The 17,729-nt window shown below is 44.3% G+C and overlaps 1 long non-coding RNA gene across 2 annotated transcripts; it reads left to right on the top strand.

Moving 5' to 3' along the window:
* The first annotated feature begins 754 nt into the window (after window positions 1–754).
* Window positions 755–5,591, top strand: LOC110310144 (uncharacterized). Of its 2 annotated transcripts, none has more exons than XR_015045588.1 (3): window positions 755–862; window positions 3,051–3,179; window positions 5,333–5,591. It is a non-coding gene; the product is annotated as an uncharacterized LOC110310144 (long non-coding RNA). The 2 variants fall into 2 exon arrangements; XR_015045589.1 differs by having other exon boundaries at window positions 5,121–5,393.
* The last annotated feature ends 12,138 nt before the right edge of the window (window positions 5,592–17,729 follow it).

Genomic DNA, 17,729 nt, shown 5'->3' with positions numbered 1-17,729 from the left:
AGTGTCTCCACTATGGCTGTGTTCAGTGACTGTGCTCCAAAGAGCATGCCAGGGAGTAGCGGAGTAGGGGGAACGGAACAAATACAGCTGGGAGGAACTGGTATTCCAGGGACCTAAGTCAAATCCACAGTGACAAGTCCTGCCAGTAAGGAGTCACTGGAAAAGGCATATTCCTTCTATCTCCTCCTATCGGCTCAGAACTGCCACATGGACCAATCAAATTATCACACTGAGGGACATTTCAATATTAGCCAGTACTGGTGGCTGACAAGATCCCCAGAAAACCAAGCAAAGTCTCCAGTCACTTTTTTTTTCCCAGGGGAGGCTTAAGGGGTCATGATGGCTGTGTTAGGTGAGACCTTCAGTAGCATTCTGGAGCAGAAAAGGGATATTGGGGAAAACAAATAAAATTACATAAAAGACATGGGCCAGTACTGAGTCATTAACCTTAGTGAACAGACCACAGGAATCTAAGGGGTAGAGGCAGGGATAGCTGGGACGGAGGAATGTACCAGGTAGCTACTGAATCTACAAATATTACAAAAGGGAAAGTTGATATGAAAATGTGGCAGTGCCTACAAAAGGCCAGGGACTCAAGGTGTGTTTCCTGTTCTTAATGGAGCTGCGGGGCAACCACCACCCTCCCCATATCCAAACAGGTTCCAGTGGGAGTGGCTGCTGCCTTGGCAGCCAGAAGCTCCCTGGAGAGGTTTTGTTCTGCAGGTAGCGACAGGATCTCCCCAGAAGCCTGAAGAAGCCAAAGAAATTGTTTGTTTTACCCGATAAGACGCCGAGATAGTGAAGCGAAGGCCACAATCCAAGCCATCGCTCATTAATCCATAATGAGTATCATGACTTCCAGGTACGCTTGAACCTAGGGCCTGATCTCTCTGGCCCTGACCTTGGTCACACCCTAAGCCTCTATCCTGGTCACTGCTGAGCCCTGATCTTGATCAGAGCTGTTGTCATACTCAGAGCCTCGATCCAGGTCATGGCCGAGCACTGGGCCTCATTATTTCCTGAGTGTTGATTCTGTTTACACACACTGAGCTCTGATCTTGGTCTGACTCTGAGTTCTTATCCTGGTCACATACCAGCCCTGATCCTTGTCACCCAGAGCCCTGGCCTAGGTCACGCAGATTGAGAGGTGTCATCTCAGATCTCAGAACAGAGCCTGATAGAAACAAAGGCCTATAGGGTACCCCGCAAAGGGCTAAACGGCAGCTGGCACTTAGATTATGAGGTTCAAGTGCAGCGACTGGCTGAAAGTTGGGTAGTCCAGGGCATCTGGGTGCTCACTCCTGGCCAAGCTTGTTTTTAATCCCCTCTTTTCCTTACCATGCGTAACATCTTGGCTGCCTTCTGTCTTCCTGTAGAAGTGGACACAAGCTTCCCTCAGCCCATGCTGAGGGATCCTGCTTTAGTTCCGGGTTCATTGAATTCCATAGTTGCTACACTGGCTGTTGCCTGCTCAGGCATGTCCTAGCTGCTCACTCCCTAAACATTGCTAGCTTTTGGTGGGGAGACAAGGGCAGGAGGCAAAGACATAGGTAATTTGTTCCTGGTGCCTGGGGTGGCTGGCTGCACCAGTTCTGGCCAGTCTGACCAGCCAGAGCTGGGATACAGGGATGCCTGTGTTTTTGACTGGGAAGTAGCTGGTATTTTTTCTTTTTGTTCTTCCTTCCTTCCTTCCTTCCTTCCTTCCTTCCTTCCTTCCTTCCTTCCTTCCTTCCTTCCTTCCTCTCTCTCTCTCTCTCTTTTTCTTTCTCTTTCTTTCTTTCTTTCTTTCTTTCTTTCTTTCTTTCTTTCTTTCTTTCTTTCTTTCTTTCTTTCTTCCTTTTGCAGAAGACAGATAAGTAAACAAGGGCCTTCTGCCTGCCCTCCAAGTTCCCAGCATTCTTTGGGAAGACCTGACAGTTGGCTGATACACAGGCTGTTCCCGTAAGAGTCTTTACACAGGGACCATGAAGGTAGGCCAGGAAATGTAAACAGCCAGGGCAGAGAACTTAGTAAATGAGGCTGTGACTACTTAGAGGACATTTGCCTGGGTTCCCTTTTCAGGTTCAGTACCCATCAGGTCTCTTTACCCATTGCCAGATAAAATGTTGGCACCTCCTGGTCGGGGCATTGGGTTATATGCTGCCTATGCAGGGCTAAGAGACAGGAGTTACCACCAAACTCCAGACTCTCTCGCTCTCTAACATCCCCTGCTGGCCAAGCAAAGCATAGCTTGTAGAGATGCTGCCCGAGCTGAAGCTGTGTGCAAAGCTTAGCTACCAGGAGTCTGACTGGGCAACCATGGCTGCTCTGAGCTTCAAGAGTGAAGTGGACAGATGTCCCAGCCACGGCCCCTGTGGACTCAGCCCATGAATCACCAAGTGATGTGTTCATTGATTTTCTACAGCGGTGACAAAATAACCAAAACAAACCTCAAAATTCAGGAGAGCCAAGATTTATTTTGGCTCAGAACTTCAGGGTTGTTTGGACACTGTTCAGAGGGATGCGCGGCTGTTAGTTCTGTGGCAAGATAAAATCATGGTGGAAAGGCATGGTGGGTGAAAGCCACTCATCTCGTGGAGACAAGGAAAGTAGGGAGATATACACAAAGAGGGTCCGGGGATCCCTCAAAGTCATACCGTCAGTGCCCTGCTCCCTCTAGGACTTCCTAGCAGAACATATCAGCAGATTAATCACTGATGAAGCTATCGCCATCATGTCTAATTCACCTACTACTAGCTGGAGACCAAGCCTTTAACACATGAGCCTTGGTGGGGAGTATCTCTTTCCAAACAATAGCACCCTCAACTTTCAGCAGATGACTTCCATGCTACTATCTGTGGACAACTGGCCAGAACCTCAGGGGTCCAACATCTCAGATCCCCTCCCCCCCACTCCAGGGTCCTCTCTCTTGTATTCACCAGCCTGCATCATGGCCCTACCAACCTCCTTCTCACAGCCTCCCACCTTCCACAAGAATTCTCCCCAAATTGCAGCTGAATCCTGGCACTTGGTGTGAGCCTACAGGAAGGACGTTCTATGTCCTTCTACAGGGATGTGGAGAGTGAAGATTTGTCCGCTACTGGCCAGCTATCAGCTACTCACGCTACTTCGGAATTCTGCACTCTGACTTTCACGAGCATAGTCTGCTGTGTTTCCTATTTAGACGCTCAGTGCACCAGGTAAGCTGGCCACCAGGTCATGCCTGCATTTTCTCCTACACACCTTATAGTTTGTATGGATGTGCATGCCTGGTACCATCAGAGGTCAAAAGTCCTGGAAGGGAAGTTAGAGACAACTGTAATCTGTCATGTCATGTGGATGCTGGGAGCCCAACGCTAGTCACCGGTCCTTTTCAAGAGCATTGAGTGCCCTTAACCACTGAGCCAATCTCTCCAGTCTGTCTACCTTACTTTTTTAAAACAGAGTCTCTAACAAACCCGGAGCTCCCTAATTTAGGTATGCTTGATAGCCAATGAGTTATAGGGACTTCCAGATCTCCATCCCACAGATGGGGGAGTTACAGGTACGTACCCAATACAGCTTGTACAAGGATGCTGGACATCTAAACTTAGGTCCTCAGGCTTGTGTTCCTGTCACTTTATAGACTGAGGAGTCTCCCCAGATCCTTGTCACCTTCTTATGTCAAGACAATAAAAACAACAAACAAACAAACAAACAAAACCAAACACACAAGCAAAACCAGTGAAGACCTGATTTCAACATCTGCCCATTTTCCTGATCTTTTTGTTTCTTTTGCTCTGATAAAGACAATGACTAAAAGCAATTTGGGTGGGAAAAGGTTGACTTCATCCTAAGGCTTGCGGCTCTTCATGAAAGAAACTCTGGATAAGAAGTCAAGGCAGGGACCTAGGGGCAGGAACTAAAGCTCAGACCGGAGGAGTGCTGCTTGCTGGTTTGTTCTTCATGGCTTGCTCAGCCGGCTTTCTTATACTTACCAGGACCATCTGCCCAGGGGTGGCACTGCCCACAGTGGACTGGATTCTTCCACCAGAATCATTAAAAACAGACAAACAACAGCAAAACCCAACACATGCCTGATGGAGGCATTTTCTCAATTAAAGTTCCCTTTTCCCAGATGACCCTAGCTTGTATCAGGTTGACAAAAATCTAACAAGCACACAGAGTATAAATATTTCCACCATGCCCAGTGTCTGCACATGGGGTTAGAGAGGTCCCACAGCTTAACCAGTTTAGACACACAGAGCATCAAGTGCACAGTTAACAGTGCGGGGAGACAAGGAATCAGAAATGCTAAGGTCTTCAGGATGCTTTCGTGTGCGTTTAGTCAAACTGGCATTTTACTTTCAATAGTGAGTTCTGTAACCAAAGCTCATTTAAAAAAATGTCCTCAAAAGTTCTACAACAGGCTCTTATGACCTAGGGCCAGTTAGCTTTGGGTTTCTAGCCTCAGCTCATGCTACTCCTGAGACCCTGGTCCCAGCTCTGCAGAGTCAAGACCTACTGTCAGGGTGACAGCTTAGAAAAGCAAACAGAGGGGGACAGAAGCAAGGAAAGCTCTGAGTGAAACCGAGGGGAGGGAGCAAAGGGGAAGAGGTAGAGGGAAGAGCAGAGAGCCCAGGAAGCCACGCCCTGCAACGCTATGCATGGGATTTTAACCGTCTTTTGCACTTTTAAACCTTAGCTACTTAGCTTTTCTAACAGTTCTCAGAACTAGTACAGTTGCAAAGGTGTGGAGACCGGGAGGCCTCCCACCTCTGAGCGTGGTCCTTCTGTCCTGCCAGCAAGGCCATACCAGGCATCCAAGGATCTTCTGCAGCGTGCTGACTAATTATCCACGGTGTAACAGGGCTATGGTTGGTGTACCCACTCATTCATCCATCAAAAGGATACCTGGCTCATTTCTGGTTTGGGGCAACTACTAATGCTGCTACTGTGAGCGTCCATGTATGGGTTTTATATGAATGACTGAATCTGTCTCTCTCTAAGATAAACACTCAAGAGTCAATTACTGCTGTTCAAATGGTAAAAGTTCTGTACTTGTTTTTGTTTTGAGACAGTCCTTTGGGTTAATCTGTTTATTTGTTTGATGCTCAAATGCTACATATCATCTTTGTTAATTTTATTTCATTCCATCATAGGACTGTATGTTGAAGTCTACCATCTGACCGACTCTCATCTCTGCTAATGTTTGCCTTATACATGTTGAGGTGATGTTAACTGATGCAGGAACGTGTAGAATTTTATCTCCCTGTTGGGTTTACTCTTTGGCAACTGTGCAAAGCTTCCTGTTGCAGTCACATGACTGAGAGCAGAAACTCTACCTAACTTCTTTTGTTTAATGTCTGCACAGAGTGCACAGAGACTGACTCACCTCTACCTCCTCATCCCACCTTCAAATATCCACATGACGGTCCCAGGCTAAGCAAACAACATGTCTCTGAGGCCCCGGATGCAAGCAGAGATGGGCAAGGCCTGGGAGAATATCCCTTGCCTTTTTCTCTCCAGCTGCTCTCCAACATATTCTTTTCTTCTCTCTCACCAATGCTGAGTTGTGAGTACCCAGACTCGGCCTTACAGTTTCCCTGAGACCCTAAACCTGCCTCCTTAGAATCCAGATCATCCATGGACCCCTCCAGCCTGTGTCCTTTGTCAGGGTCTGGATCTACCCTCTTATTTTATGGCTTAGAAGCTGGACCCCCTCTTTCTCATTCTCCACCCCAGCCCCTTTCAGCACAGACTCCATCCACCCTGGGTTCCTGAAGCTTAGACTTCATTCCTGTGACTCAGGTCACCTGACCACAGCTGCAGCCAGCAATCCTCCACGCAAGTCCAACTACTTGCAAAACAAGTTGGATGAATTTGTCTCAACTTTGTAACTCCAAAAGGGAGTGGGTCAGGTATACATACTCTCAGAATTTCCCTGGATGAACACGAACAGGGAAACACACAGCACCAACATGCCGGGGAGTGAGTTTCCAACATCAACAATTTGGGGACACATTTAGACAGAAGCTGTGCTGAGGATTCTGTCCTTTCTAGGCAAGAGCATCAAGGGAACTCCAGAAGACGTCCTCTATCTTCTCAAGTTTGAAGACTGAGAACAACTCATCAACTCCTTACATTTTTTTTTTAATTGATATGGGTGGTGGTGGCGGTGGTGTGTATGTGTCCTCCTATGTGTATGGGCATGCAGAGACCAAAGGAGGGTGGCAGGTGTCCTGACATATCACTCACTCTCCACTTGCCTCATTCCTTCAGGACAGGGTCTTTCACTGAGGCTGGAGCTAGGCTGGTGGCTAGCAAGCCCCAGGGATCCTCTGTCTCCACCCAACACAGACTGTGCATACCCACAACACATCTGGAGACTTTTTAAAAATTAGGTGCTGGGAATTTGAACTAAAGTCCTCCTGTTTGCCTAGCAAGTACTCTCATGTGCTGTTCTGTGTTGTGTTGGTTTCTTTGTTTGTTTGTTTTGACAACCCAAGCTAGAGTCATCTTGGAATAGGAACCTCAATTAAGAAAATGCCTCCATCAGATTGGCCTATAGGCAAGTCTGTAGGGCATTTTCTTGATTGATGATTAATATGGGGGAGTTAATATAGAGGTACCACTTTGGGCAATGCTACCTCTGGGCAGGTGCCTCTAGGTTGCATAAGAAAGCCATCTGAGCAAAGCCCTGGGAGCAAGGCAATACACAGAACTCCTCCACTGTCCCTGCTTCAGTTCTTGCCTCTAGAGTTCTGCCTTGACTTCCTGCTCTGATGTCCTCTCGTCCTTTCATAATTGACCGTTAGCTGTAAGGTGAAAAAAATCCCTTCTTCCTCAATCTGATCCTGGTCAGTTTCACCATAGAAAGAGGATGGAGATCCCCACTGAGCCATCTCTCTAGTCTCTATATTTATCTCCGTACCTAGGTTTGACCAGACTGAACCAACACAGGACACATAAATCTCACAGTCCCACATCATCCTAGATTCGCAGTAGAGACCTCTTTGAAATGTTCTCTCATGGCAAGCCTGCACTGGGTCTCTCTGTGTGTGCTGTCCACCTCCTGACTTTACTGCTGAATTTGAGATGTTTCCTCTTCCACTTTTCGTTTATGCTTTCATTTTAATTTTCTGTCTTTTAGAGATCTAGAACTATAAAAGTAACTTTTATTTTCCTAAATTAATTGTTGTCTCAGAGGCTTACTGCCTCTGTCTGCTTACATGGACCTAGTCCTGGAAGCTTCTAGCCTCTGTGCAACCTCATCTGGGTCTAGGAGGCTTTCAGCCTCTGAGACTTGCTGCTGAATAAGCTCATCCCTTCCTAGTTCTTTCTGATCTCTGGCTGGCTGGTTCAGCTCAGCTCTTCTGCGTCAAAACTCCTCTCCCAGCTGTTATTCATTCTGGCTTCTCCTGAGTTGCTCTGCTTGGCATTAAACTAACTCTAGCAATCTGTTCTAATCTTCTGGCTCCTTCTCATTCTCTGGCTTGTTCTGTCTTCACCTGTGTCTAGTTTGTTCTCTCTGCAATCTGTCTCTGTAAAAACTCTCCTGCTAAAACTACCTCCCCCGTCCCCTCCTTTCCCCCTCCCTCTCCCCCTCTCCCTTCCTCCTCTCTCTACACTGCTCTCTTAAGTAGCTTCCCTTTCCTCTCTCTTCTCATGAGAGTTGGGCCTATCCTATTCTGTCAAATCTTTCTCTGATTTGTCACTTCGTCTGCAACTCTATTAAGACACAACTTTCTACTGCAGCTTCCGTAAACTAACTCTACTTTCATTGCTTGGGATTAAAGGTGTATACTAAAGGCTGAGCCACACTACAACTAAAAACAGGGTTTTGTTTTGTTTTGTTTTGTTTTTAATAAATAACACAATCTTAGGGTTAACAGTGTGACCAAATATCCAGAGACACAGTGCCACTGTAATGTCCTCCTCCATATGACACTACAGGGTCAGAGAAAGCAGACACTCTGGAGGCAGCTGCTAGCCTCAAGAGGTAGATGACCAGGGCCAGACACCTTAATTCATATTTCACCATTTTTAAACGTTATTTTTACTTTATGCTTCCCATATGCACAGGATAGATTGGCATGTAGTTGAAAAGAATTTTACGTGTTTTTCATTGGACATCTTTAGCAGGTGGCTTCTCTGCTTTTGCTATAGTCTGCATGTTTAGATTTCCAACAAATTCATGCAGAAGCCTAATGCCATGGTCATGGGGCTAAACAGAGGAAACCAGTGGGAGGCAGGTAGGCTATGAGGGTCCTTATCTTATGAATCAGACACTAATATAAAAGACATGAAGGGAGTAGCCTGGACCCTTTTACCCCTGTTCTGTGTGCAGACACACAGAAGATGACAGCCATGAAGAAGGTTTCTCAACGCTCATCCGGCCGGAACAGCACCGGTGTAGCTAGAGCGCAGGGTCGGCTGACACCCGTCAGCTACCCACGACCCCCGCCACAGGATTTTGAGACTGCTGGTGAGTGGAACATAGCTTCTGCTCCAGTCCAGTCACGCGGGACCTGAGACTGCTCTGGTTGGGGAGGCAGAAATCCGGCCTACGTAGGGCCAAAAGCCTCTTCCGGTCAGAAAAGCACCAGGGTAGCTAGGGCGCAGGGTCGGCTGACACTCGCCAGCTACCCACAACACCTGCCACAGGATCTTAAGACTTCTGGTGAGTGGAACACAGCTCCTGCTCCAATCCAATTGCGCGCGGGACCTGAGACTACATTAGTTAGGGAAGCAGAAACCGGCCTGAGTAGGGCCACAGGCCTCATCCGGCCGGAACAGCACCGGTGTAGCTAGAGCGCAGGGTTCGCTGACACCCACCAGCTACCCACGACCCCCGCCACAGGATTTTGATACTGCTGGTGAGTGGAAGACAGCTTCTGCTCCAATCTTTAAACAGTGACAACGACAACAACTAACCCCAGAGATTACCAGATGGCGAAAGGTAAACGCAATAATCTTACTAACAGAAACCAAGACCACTCACCATCATCAGAACCCAGCACTCCCACTTCGCCCAGTCCAGGGCACCCCAACACACCGGAAAAGCTAGACACGGATCTAAAAGCATATCTCCTGATGATGGTAGAGGACTTCAAGAAGGACTTTAATAACACACTTAAAGAAATACAGGAGAACACTGCTAAACAGGTAGAAGACATTAAAGAGGAAGCACAAAAATCCCTTAAAGAATTGCAGGAGAACACTGCTAAAGAGTTACAAATCCTTAAAGAAAAACAGGATAACCTAATCAAACAGGTAGAAGTCCTTAATGAAAAACAGGAAAAAACATCCAAACAGATGAGGGAAATGAACAAAACCATACTAGACCTAAAAAGGGAAGTAGACACAATAAAGAAAACCCAAAATGAGGCAACACTGGAGATAGAAACCCTAGGAAAGAAATCTGGAACCATAGATACCAGCATCAGCAACAGAATACAAGAGATGGAAGAGAGAATCTCAGGTGCAGAAGATTCCATAGAGAACATCCGCACAACAATCAAGGAAAATGTAAAATGCAAAAAGATCCTAACTCAAAACATCCAAGAAATACAGGACACAATGAGAAGACCAAACCTACGGATAATAGGAGTGGATGAGAATGAAGATTTTCAACTCAAAGGACCAGCAAACATCTTCAACAAAATTATAGAAGAAAACTTCCCAAATCTAAAGAAAGAGATGCCCATGAACATACAAGAAGCCTACAGAACTCCAAATAGACTGGACCAGAAAAGAAATACCTTCCGACACATAATAATCAGAACAACAAATGCTCTAAATAAAGATAGAATACTAAAAGCAGTAAGAGAAAAAGGCCAAGTAACATATAAAGGCAAGCCTATCAGAATTACACCAGATTTTTCACCAGAGACTATGAAAGCCAGAAGATCCTGGACAGATGTTATACAGACACTAAAAGAGCACAAATTCCAGCCCAGGCTACTATACCCAGCCAAACTCTCAATTAACATAGATGGAGAAACCAAAGTATTCCACGACAAAACCAAATTCACACATTATCTCTCCACGAATCCAGCCCTTCAAAGGATAATAACAGAAAAAAACCAATACAAGGACAGGAACCACGCCCTAGAAACTACAAGAAGGTAATCCCTCAACAAACCTAAAAGAAGACAGCCACAAGAACAGAATGCCAACTTTAACAACAAAAATAACAGGAAACAACAATTACTTTTCCTTAATATCTCTTAATATCAATGGACTCCACTCCCCGATAAAAAGACATAGACTAACAAACTGGCTACACAAACAAGACCCAACATTTTGCTGCTTACAGGAAACTCATCTCAGAGAAAAAGATAGACACTACCTCAGAATGAAAGGCTGGAAAACAATTTTCCAAGCAAATGGTATGAAGAAACAAGCTGGAGTAGCCATTCTAATATCTGATAAGATTGACTTCCAACCCAAAGTCATTAAAAAAGACAGGGAGGGACACTTCATACTCATCAAAGGTAAAATCCTCCAAGAGGAACTATCAATCCTGAATATCTATGCTCCAAATACAAAGGCAGCCACATTCATTAAAGAAACTTTAGTAAATCTCAAAGCACACATTGCATCTCATACAATAATAGTGGGAGACTTCAACACACCACTTTCACCAATGGACAGATCGTGGAAACAGAAACTAAACAGGGACACAGTGAAACTAACAGAAGTTATGAATCAAATGGATCTGGCAGATATCTACAGAACATTCTATCCTAAAACAAAAGGATATACCTTCTTCTCAGCACCTCATGGTACTTTCTCCAAAATTGACCACATAATTGGTCACAAAACAGGCCTCAACAGATACAAAAATATTGAAATTGTCCCATGCATCCTATCAGATCACCATGGACTAAGGCTGATCTTCAATAACAAAATAAATAATAGAAAGCCAACCTTCATGTGGAAACTGAACAACACTCTTCTCAATGATACCTTGGTCAAGGAAGGAATAAAGAAAGAAATTAAGGACTTTTTAGAGTTCAATGAAAATGAAGCCACAACATACCCAAACTTATGGGACGCAATGAAAGCATTTCTAAGAGGAAAACTCATAGCTCTGAGTGCCTCCAAAAGGAAACTAGAGAGAGCACACATTAGCAGCTTGACAACATACCTAAAAGCACTAGAACAAAAGGAAGCAAATTCACCCAAGAGGAGTAGACGGCAGGAAATAATCAAACTCAGGGACGAAATCAACCAAGTGGAAACAAGAAGAACTATTCAAAGAATCAACCAATCAAGGAGCTGGTTCTTTGAGAAAATCAACAAGATAGATAAACCCTTAGCCAGACTCACTAGAGGGCACAGGGAAAGCATCCTAATTAACAAAATCAGAAATGAAAAAGGAGACATAACAACAGATCCTGAAGACATCCAAAACACCATCAGATCCTTCTACCAAAGGCTATACTCAACAAAACTGGAGAACCTGGATGAAATGGAGAAGTTCCTAGACAGATACCAGGTACCAAAGTTGAATCAAGATCAGGTTAATGATCTAAACAGCCCTATATCCCCCAAAGAAATAGAAGCAGTCATTAATAGTCTCCCAACTAAAAAAAGCCCAGGACCAGATGGGTTTAGTGCAGAGTTCTATCAGACCTTCAAAGAAGATCTAATCCCAGTTCTTCACAAACTATTCCACAAAATAGAAACAGAAGGTACTCTACCCAACTCATTCTATGAAGCCACAATTACTCTGATACCTAAACCACAAAAAGACCCAACAAAGATAGAAAACTTCAGACCAATATCCCTTATGAATATTGATGCAAAAATCCTCAATAAAGTTCTTGCTAACCGAATCCAAGAACACATCAAAACAATCATCCATCCTGACCAAGTAGGTTTCATCCCAGGGATGCAGGGATGGTTCAATATACGGAAATCCATCAACGTAATCCAGTATATAAACAAACTCAAAGACAAAAACCACATGGTCATCTCGTTAGATGCGGAAAAAGCATTTGACAAGATCCAACACCCATTCATGATAAAAGTCTTGGAAAGATCAGGAATTCAAGGCCCATACCTAAACATGATAAAAGCAATCTACAGCAAACCAGTAGCCAACATCAAAGTAAATGGTGAGAAGCTTGAAGCAATCCCTCTAAAATCAGGGACTAGACAAGGCTGTCCACTTTCTCCATACCTCTTCAACATTGTACTTGAAGTCCTAGCCAGAGCAATTCGACAACAAAAGGAGATCAAAGGGATACAAATTGGAAAAGATGAAGTCAAAATATCACTTTTTGCAGATGATATGATAGTATATATAAGTGACCCTAAAAATTCCACCAGAGAACTCCTAAGCCTGATAAACAGCTTCGGTGAAGTAGCTGGATATAAAATTAACTCAAACAAATCAATGGCCTTTCTCTACACAAAGAATAAACAGGCTGAGAAAGAAATTAGGGAAACAACACCCTTCTCAATAGTCACAAATAATATTAAATATCTTGGCGTGACTCTAACTAAGGAAGTGAAAGATCTGTATAATAAAAACTTCAAGTCTCTGAAGAAAGAAATTATAGAAGATCTCAGAAGATGGAAAGATCTCCCATGCTCATGGATTGGCAGGATCAACATTGTAAAAATGGCTATCTTGCCAAAAGCAATCTACAGATTCAATGCAATCCCCATCAAAATTCCAACTCAATTCTTCAACGAATTAGAAAGTGCAATCTGCAAATTCATCTGGAATAACAAAAAACCTAGGGTAGCAAAAACTCTTCTCAAGGATAAAAGAACCTCTGGTGGAATCACCATGCCGGACCTAAAGCTTTACTACAGAGCAATTGTGATAAAAACTGCATGGTACTGGTATAGTGACAGACAAATAGACCAATGGAATAGAATTGAAGACCCAGAAATGAACCCACACACCTACGGTCACTTGATCTTCGACAAGGGAGCTAAAAACCTCCAGTGGAAGAAAGACAGCATTTTCAACAAATGGTGCTGGCACAACTGGTTGTTAACATGTAGAAGAATGCGAATCGATCCATTCCTATCTCCTTGTACTAAGGTCAAGTCTAAGTGGATCAAGGAACTTCAAATAAAACCAGAGACACTGAAACTTATAGAGGAGAAAGTGGGGAAAAGCCTTGAAGATATGGGCACAGGGGAAAAATTCCTGAATAGAACAGTAATGGCTTGTGCTGTAAGATCGAGAATTGACAAGTGGGACCTCATGAAACTGCAAAGCTTCTGCAAGGCTAAAGACACCATCAATAAGACAAAAAAACCACCAACAGATTGGGAAAGGATCTTCACCTATCCTAAATCAGATAAGGGACTAATATCCAATATATATAAAGAACTCAAGAAGGTGGACTCCAGAAAGTCAAATAACCCCATTAAAAAATGGGGCTCAGAACTGAACAAAGAATTCTCACCTGAGGAATACCGAATGGCAGAGAAGCACCTGAAAAAATGTTCAACATCCTTAATCATCAGGGAAATGCAAATCAAAACAACCCTGAGATTCCACCTCACACCAGTCAGAATGGCTAAGATCAAAAATTCAGGTGACAGCAGATGCTGGCAAGGATGTGGAGAAAGAGGAACACTCCTCCATTGTTGTTGGGATTGCAAGCTTGTACAACCACTCTGGAAATCAGTTTGGCGGTTCCTCAGAAAATTGGACATAGTACTACCGGAGGATCCAGCAATACCTCTCCTGGGCATATATCCAGAAGATGTCCCAACCGGTAAAAAGGACACATGCTCCACTATGTTCATAGCAGCCCTATTTATAATAGCCAGAAGCTGGAAAGAACCCAGATGTCCCTCAACAGAGGAATGGATACAGAAATTATGGTACATTTACACAATGGAGTACTACTCAGCTATTAAAAAGAATGAATTTATGAAATTCCTAGCCAAATGGATGGACCTGGAGGGCATCATCTTGAGTGAAGTAACACAATCACAAAAGAACTCACACAATATGTATTCATTGATAAGTGGATATTAGCCCAAAACTTAGGATACCCAAGATATGAGATACAATTTGCTAAACGAATGAAACTCAAGAAGAATGAAGACCAAAGTGTGGACACTGTGCCCCTTCTTAGAATTGGGAACAAAACACCCAGGGAAGGAGTTACAGAGACAAAGTTCATAGCTGTGATGAAAGGATGGACCATTTAGAGACTGCCGTATCCAGGGATCCATCCCATAAGCAGCTTCTAAACGCTGACACCATTGCATACACTAGCAAGATTTTGCTGAAAGGACCCAAATATAGCTGTCTCTTGTGAGACGATGCCGGGGCCTAGCAAACACAGGAGTGGATGTTCACAGTCAGCTATTGGATGTATCACAGGGCTCCCAATGGAGAAGCTAGAGAAAGTACCCAAGGAGCTAAAGGGATCTGCAATCCTATTGTTGGTACAACATGATGTACTAACCAGAACCCCGGAGCTCTTGTCTCTAGCTGCATATGTATCGAAAGATGGTCTAGTCGGCCATCAATGGAAAGAGAGGCCCATTGGACTTGCAAACTTTATATGCCCCAATATAGGGGAATGCCAGGGCCAAAAGAATGGGAATGGGTGGGTAGGGAAGTGGGGGGCGCTATGGGGGACTTTTGGGATAACATTGGAAATGTAATTGAGGAAAATATGTAATCAAAATTGTAAAAATTTAAAAAAAGAAGGTTTCTCAACAAGGCACCTCATCTGTTACCCCGATCTTAGACTTCTCAGACCTAGATCAGAGAGCAATACATTTCTATTCTTTATAAATTATGCATCCCAGTTGGGTGGAGGTAGTATGTGCCTTTAATCCCCAGAGCTGGGAGGCAGAGGCAGGGAGGATCTCTATTCTGTAAATTCAAAACCAGCCTTGTCTACAGAGTGAGTTCCAGGACAGCCAGGAATGCACAGAGAAACCCTGTCTCAAGACAACAACAAAATAAAACAAATTATGCATCCCAAGGTATTTTGCTGTAGTAACACAAACTGATTCGAGAGCAATCTTGCTGGAAACATAAACATCAACAACAGAGCCCTACCATACCTGTGCTTCTTACTCTATTATTCTTACTGGCTTCACCTTGATGCTTTGCAGTAGTGGTGATAACTCATATGTTTATTGTGGTTTCTGGGTTCAGTGGGTCGTTTTTAATCCTGCAGCATTAGTTCTGGTGTTTGAACTAGGCTTCATGGAGGTAACTTTTATTGCATGATTGGCATTTCCTTCAATTCTGAGTTCTATGTTAAAGTCGCTTGCAAGGGCTTATGACAACCTTTTCTGTGCCTGTGTTTGTGTTTGTTTTACTGAGACAAGATCTTATGATGTAGCCTGACTGGCCTAGAACTCTTTATGTAGACCAAACTAGCCTCAAACTCTCAGAACGCTGCCTTCTGTGTCTTAGTTTTATTGCTGTGAAAAGATGCTATGATGAAGTGAACGTATAAAATAAAGCATTGACTTGGGGGCTTGCTTACAGTTTCAGAGGGTAAGTTCATGACCTGGTGGGAAGTGTGACAGCAGCAGACAGGCAAGCACTAGAGCAGTAGCTGAATACTTACATGAGATTCACAGTCAGGAGGCAGAGCATGAGATGGCATGGTGTGTGGGAGCCTTTGCAACCTCAAGATCTACCTCCAATGGCACACCTCTAACAAGGCCACGCCTCCTAACCCTCCCAAAACAGGTCCACCAAGTAGGGACCAAGCATTCAAATATATGAGCCTATGAGGGCCATGCTCATTCAACCTCCACACCCTTCCCATTTTGAAAGCTGAAATTGAAGGCATACACCATCACAGGTAGCCTAGCAATGGTGATTTATGTATTTTTATTTTATATGAAAGGGTATTTTGCCTGCACATATCTATGCAATTCAAACATTTCAGACTGCCATGAGCCTCTATATAGGTCCTGAGAATTAAACCCAGCACACCTGCAAGAGAGGAGCCTGGTATCTTAACCATTGAGCCATCTCTCCATCCTGAGTTTTCTCAATGCTCCTGACTGGAAATAGCATTTGAGGCTGATAAGTATGTTTGTTCAACAATGTGGAAGCTCCAGGAGGCTGTGAGCCCAAAGCTTATGAGTCAATACCTGCGGTGCTTCATTTGATCTGCTCACAGTTAAGGACTCTGGATCCCTCCCTTGTGCTGCTATGTGGATCTGAGTCCATCAGTAGAACAGCCAGTGGCCTGTAGGTCTCCTGACACTTGGCTGTCCTTAGGAGATATCTTTGTATCCAGTGTGCACTTGTTTTTGTTTTGAAACCTGAACGCTGGTAGGACATTTTCTACTTGGGCAGTTTATAATGCTGAGAATAATGGTGCTTTATAGAACCTGAACCTTCTTAACCTCGGTGTGTGTTTAAGGCCACAGCAGTATCCAGAGAGGGGTCCTTCAAACAGGGACACTCCACCCTCAGCTGCTCACCTCCTTGGTTCACATTTACTAGCAAATAGACCTTTTAACCTTGTTGGAGTTAAGGCTTAGGGTTTTCTGTTGCAGCACATGCATTTGAGCAGTGGGACGGCCACTGGGCTTAGCAACGTTATTTAGGACAGTCCATCCCTCGGCTTATTCCCGTTACGTTCTTGACGTTTACAGGATCTGCCATCCCTGTCCTTCAGCTACTGGTACCACTCTTTCATTATGTCAGCTGTCACCTTGCTTTGACTTTCTTCTCTGCCTACTGAGACACATTTCCACAGTATAGCACTTAACTGCTTTCTACTTATTTTTTCTGGTGCTGGGCACTGAACTCATGTACTAGACAAGCACTCTACTCAGCTTGGATTGGTTACTTTTCTCACTACTTTGACAAAAATACACACAACACACACACACACACACAAACCAAGCCAAACCAAACCAAACCAAACCAAACCAAACCAAACCAAACCAACCAACAAACCCAAACAGCAACCAATTTGAGGAAGCAAGGGCCTCTCTTGGCTCACAGTGGACACCCCTGAATGCAAACTAATCCTGGTAGCAAGTGCCTGTACTCTAGTGGAGAAACAGGTAGCTGCTGTGTACAGTCTGCCCCAGTGGGAAAAGGTGTGCTGTGGTGTGGAAGTGGGAGGCAGCTGTCATGCAGCATCTGCAGTCAGGAAGCAGAGAGAGATGAACTCTGGTGCTCCGCTCTTTTCTCCTTTTTATGTAGTCCTGGATCCCAGCCTATGGAATGGTGCTGCTGCCGACATTTAAGCTAGCTCTTCTCATCTCAATCAACCTAACTGAGAAAACTTCTCACAGAAATTTGCCTTCTAGATGACTCTAGATCCTGTCACAGGAGCCTCAGGATTACCTGTTACAGCTGTGCACTCAGCCCATGTGACTACTTTGGAAACCAAGGCAGAAAGCACAGTCACTCTGTGGCCTTTTGGAGTGGCTTACAGTTCAATACCCTTCAGCCACCTGCTTTCCCACTAGTGTACATGGACTTGCTATCAGGGAAAGTCTGCATTCACTGACATCCACAGTGCTGGGTTGGCCAATGGCTGCTCCCTGCCTCTCACCCCATTCTCTTCTCTCTTGCCCTTAAGAATGCTTGCTATACACATTGCTATCATGCTATTCAAAGACCAGCCTCATTTGAATCTTGCTCTGAGACAGAGGGATATGATAGGCAGAAAACACTTGTAATTCTAGTTTTGGGGTTTTGTTGTTATTTGTTTGTTTGTTTTTTTTGACAGCTGAGGAGACAGAGTCACAAGTTTGAGACTATCTTGAGCTACATAACAAATTCC

This window comes from Mus caroli, unplaced genomic scaffold, assembly GCF_978045245.1.
Source record: "Mus caroli unplaced genomic scaffold, Mus_caroli_1 scaffold_16, whole genome shotgun sequence".
Classification (NCBI taxonomy): Eukaryota; Metazoa; Chordata; class Mammalia; order Rodentia; family Muridae; genus Mus; species Mus caroli.
The sequence above is the reverse complement of the archived record's forward strand: the minus strand, read 5'-3'. Positions and strand labels throughout refer to the sequence as shown.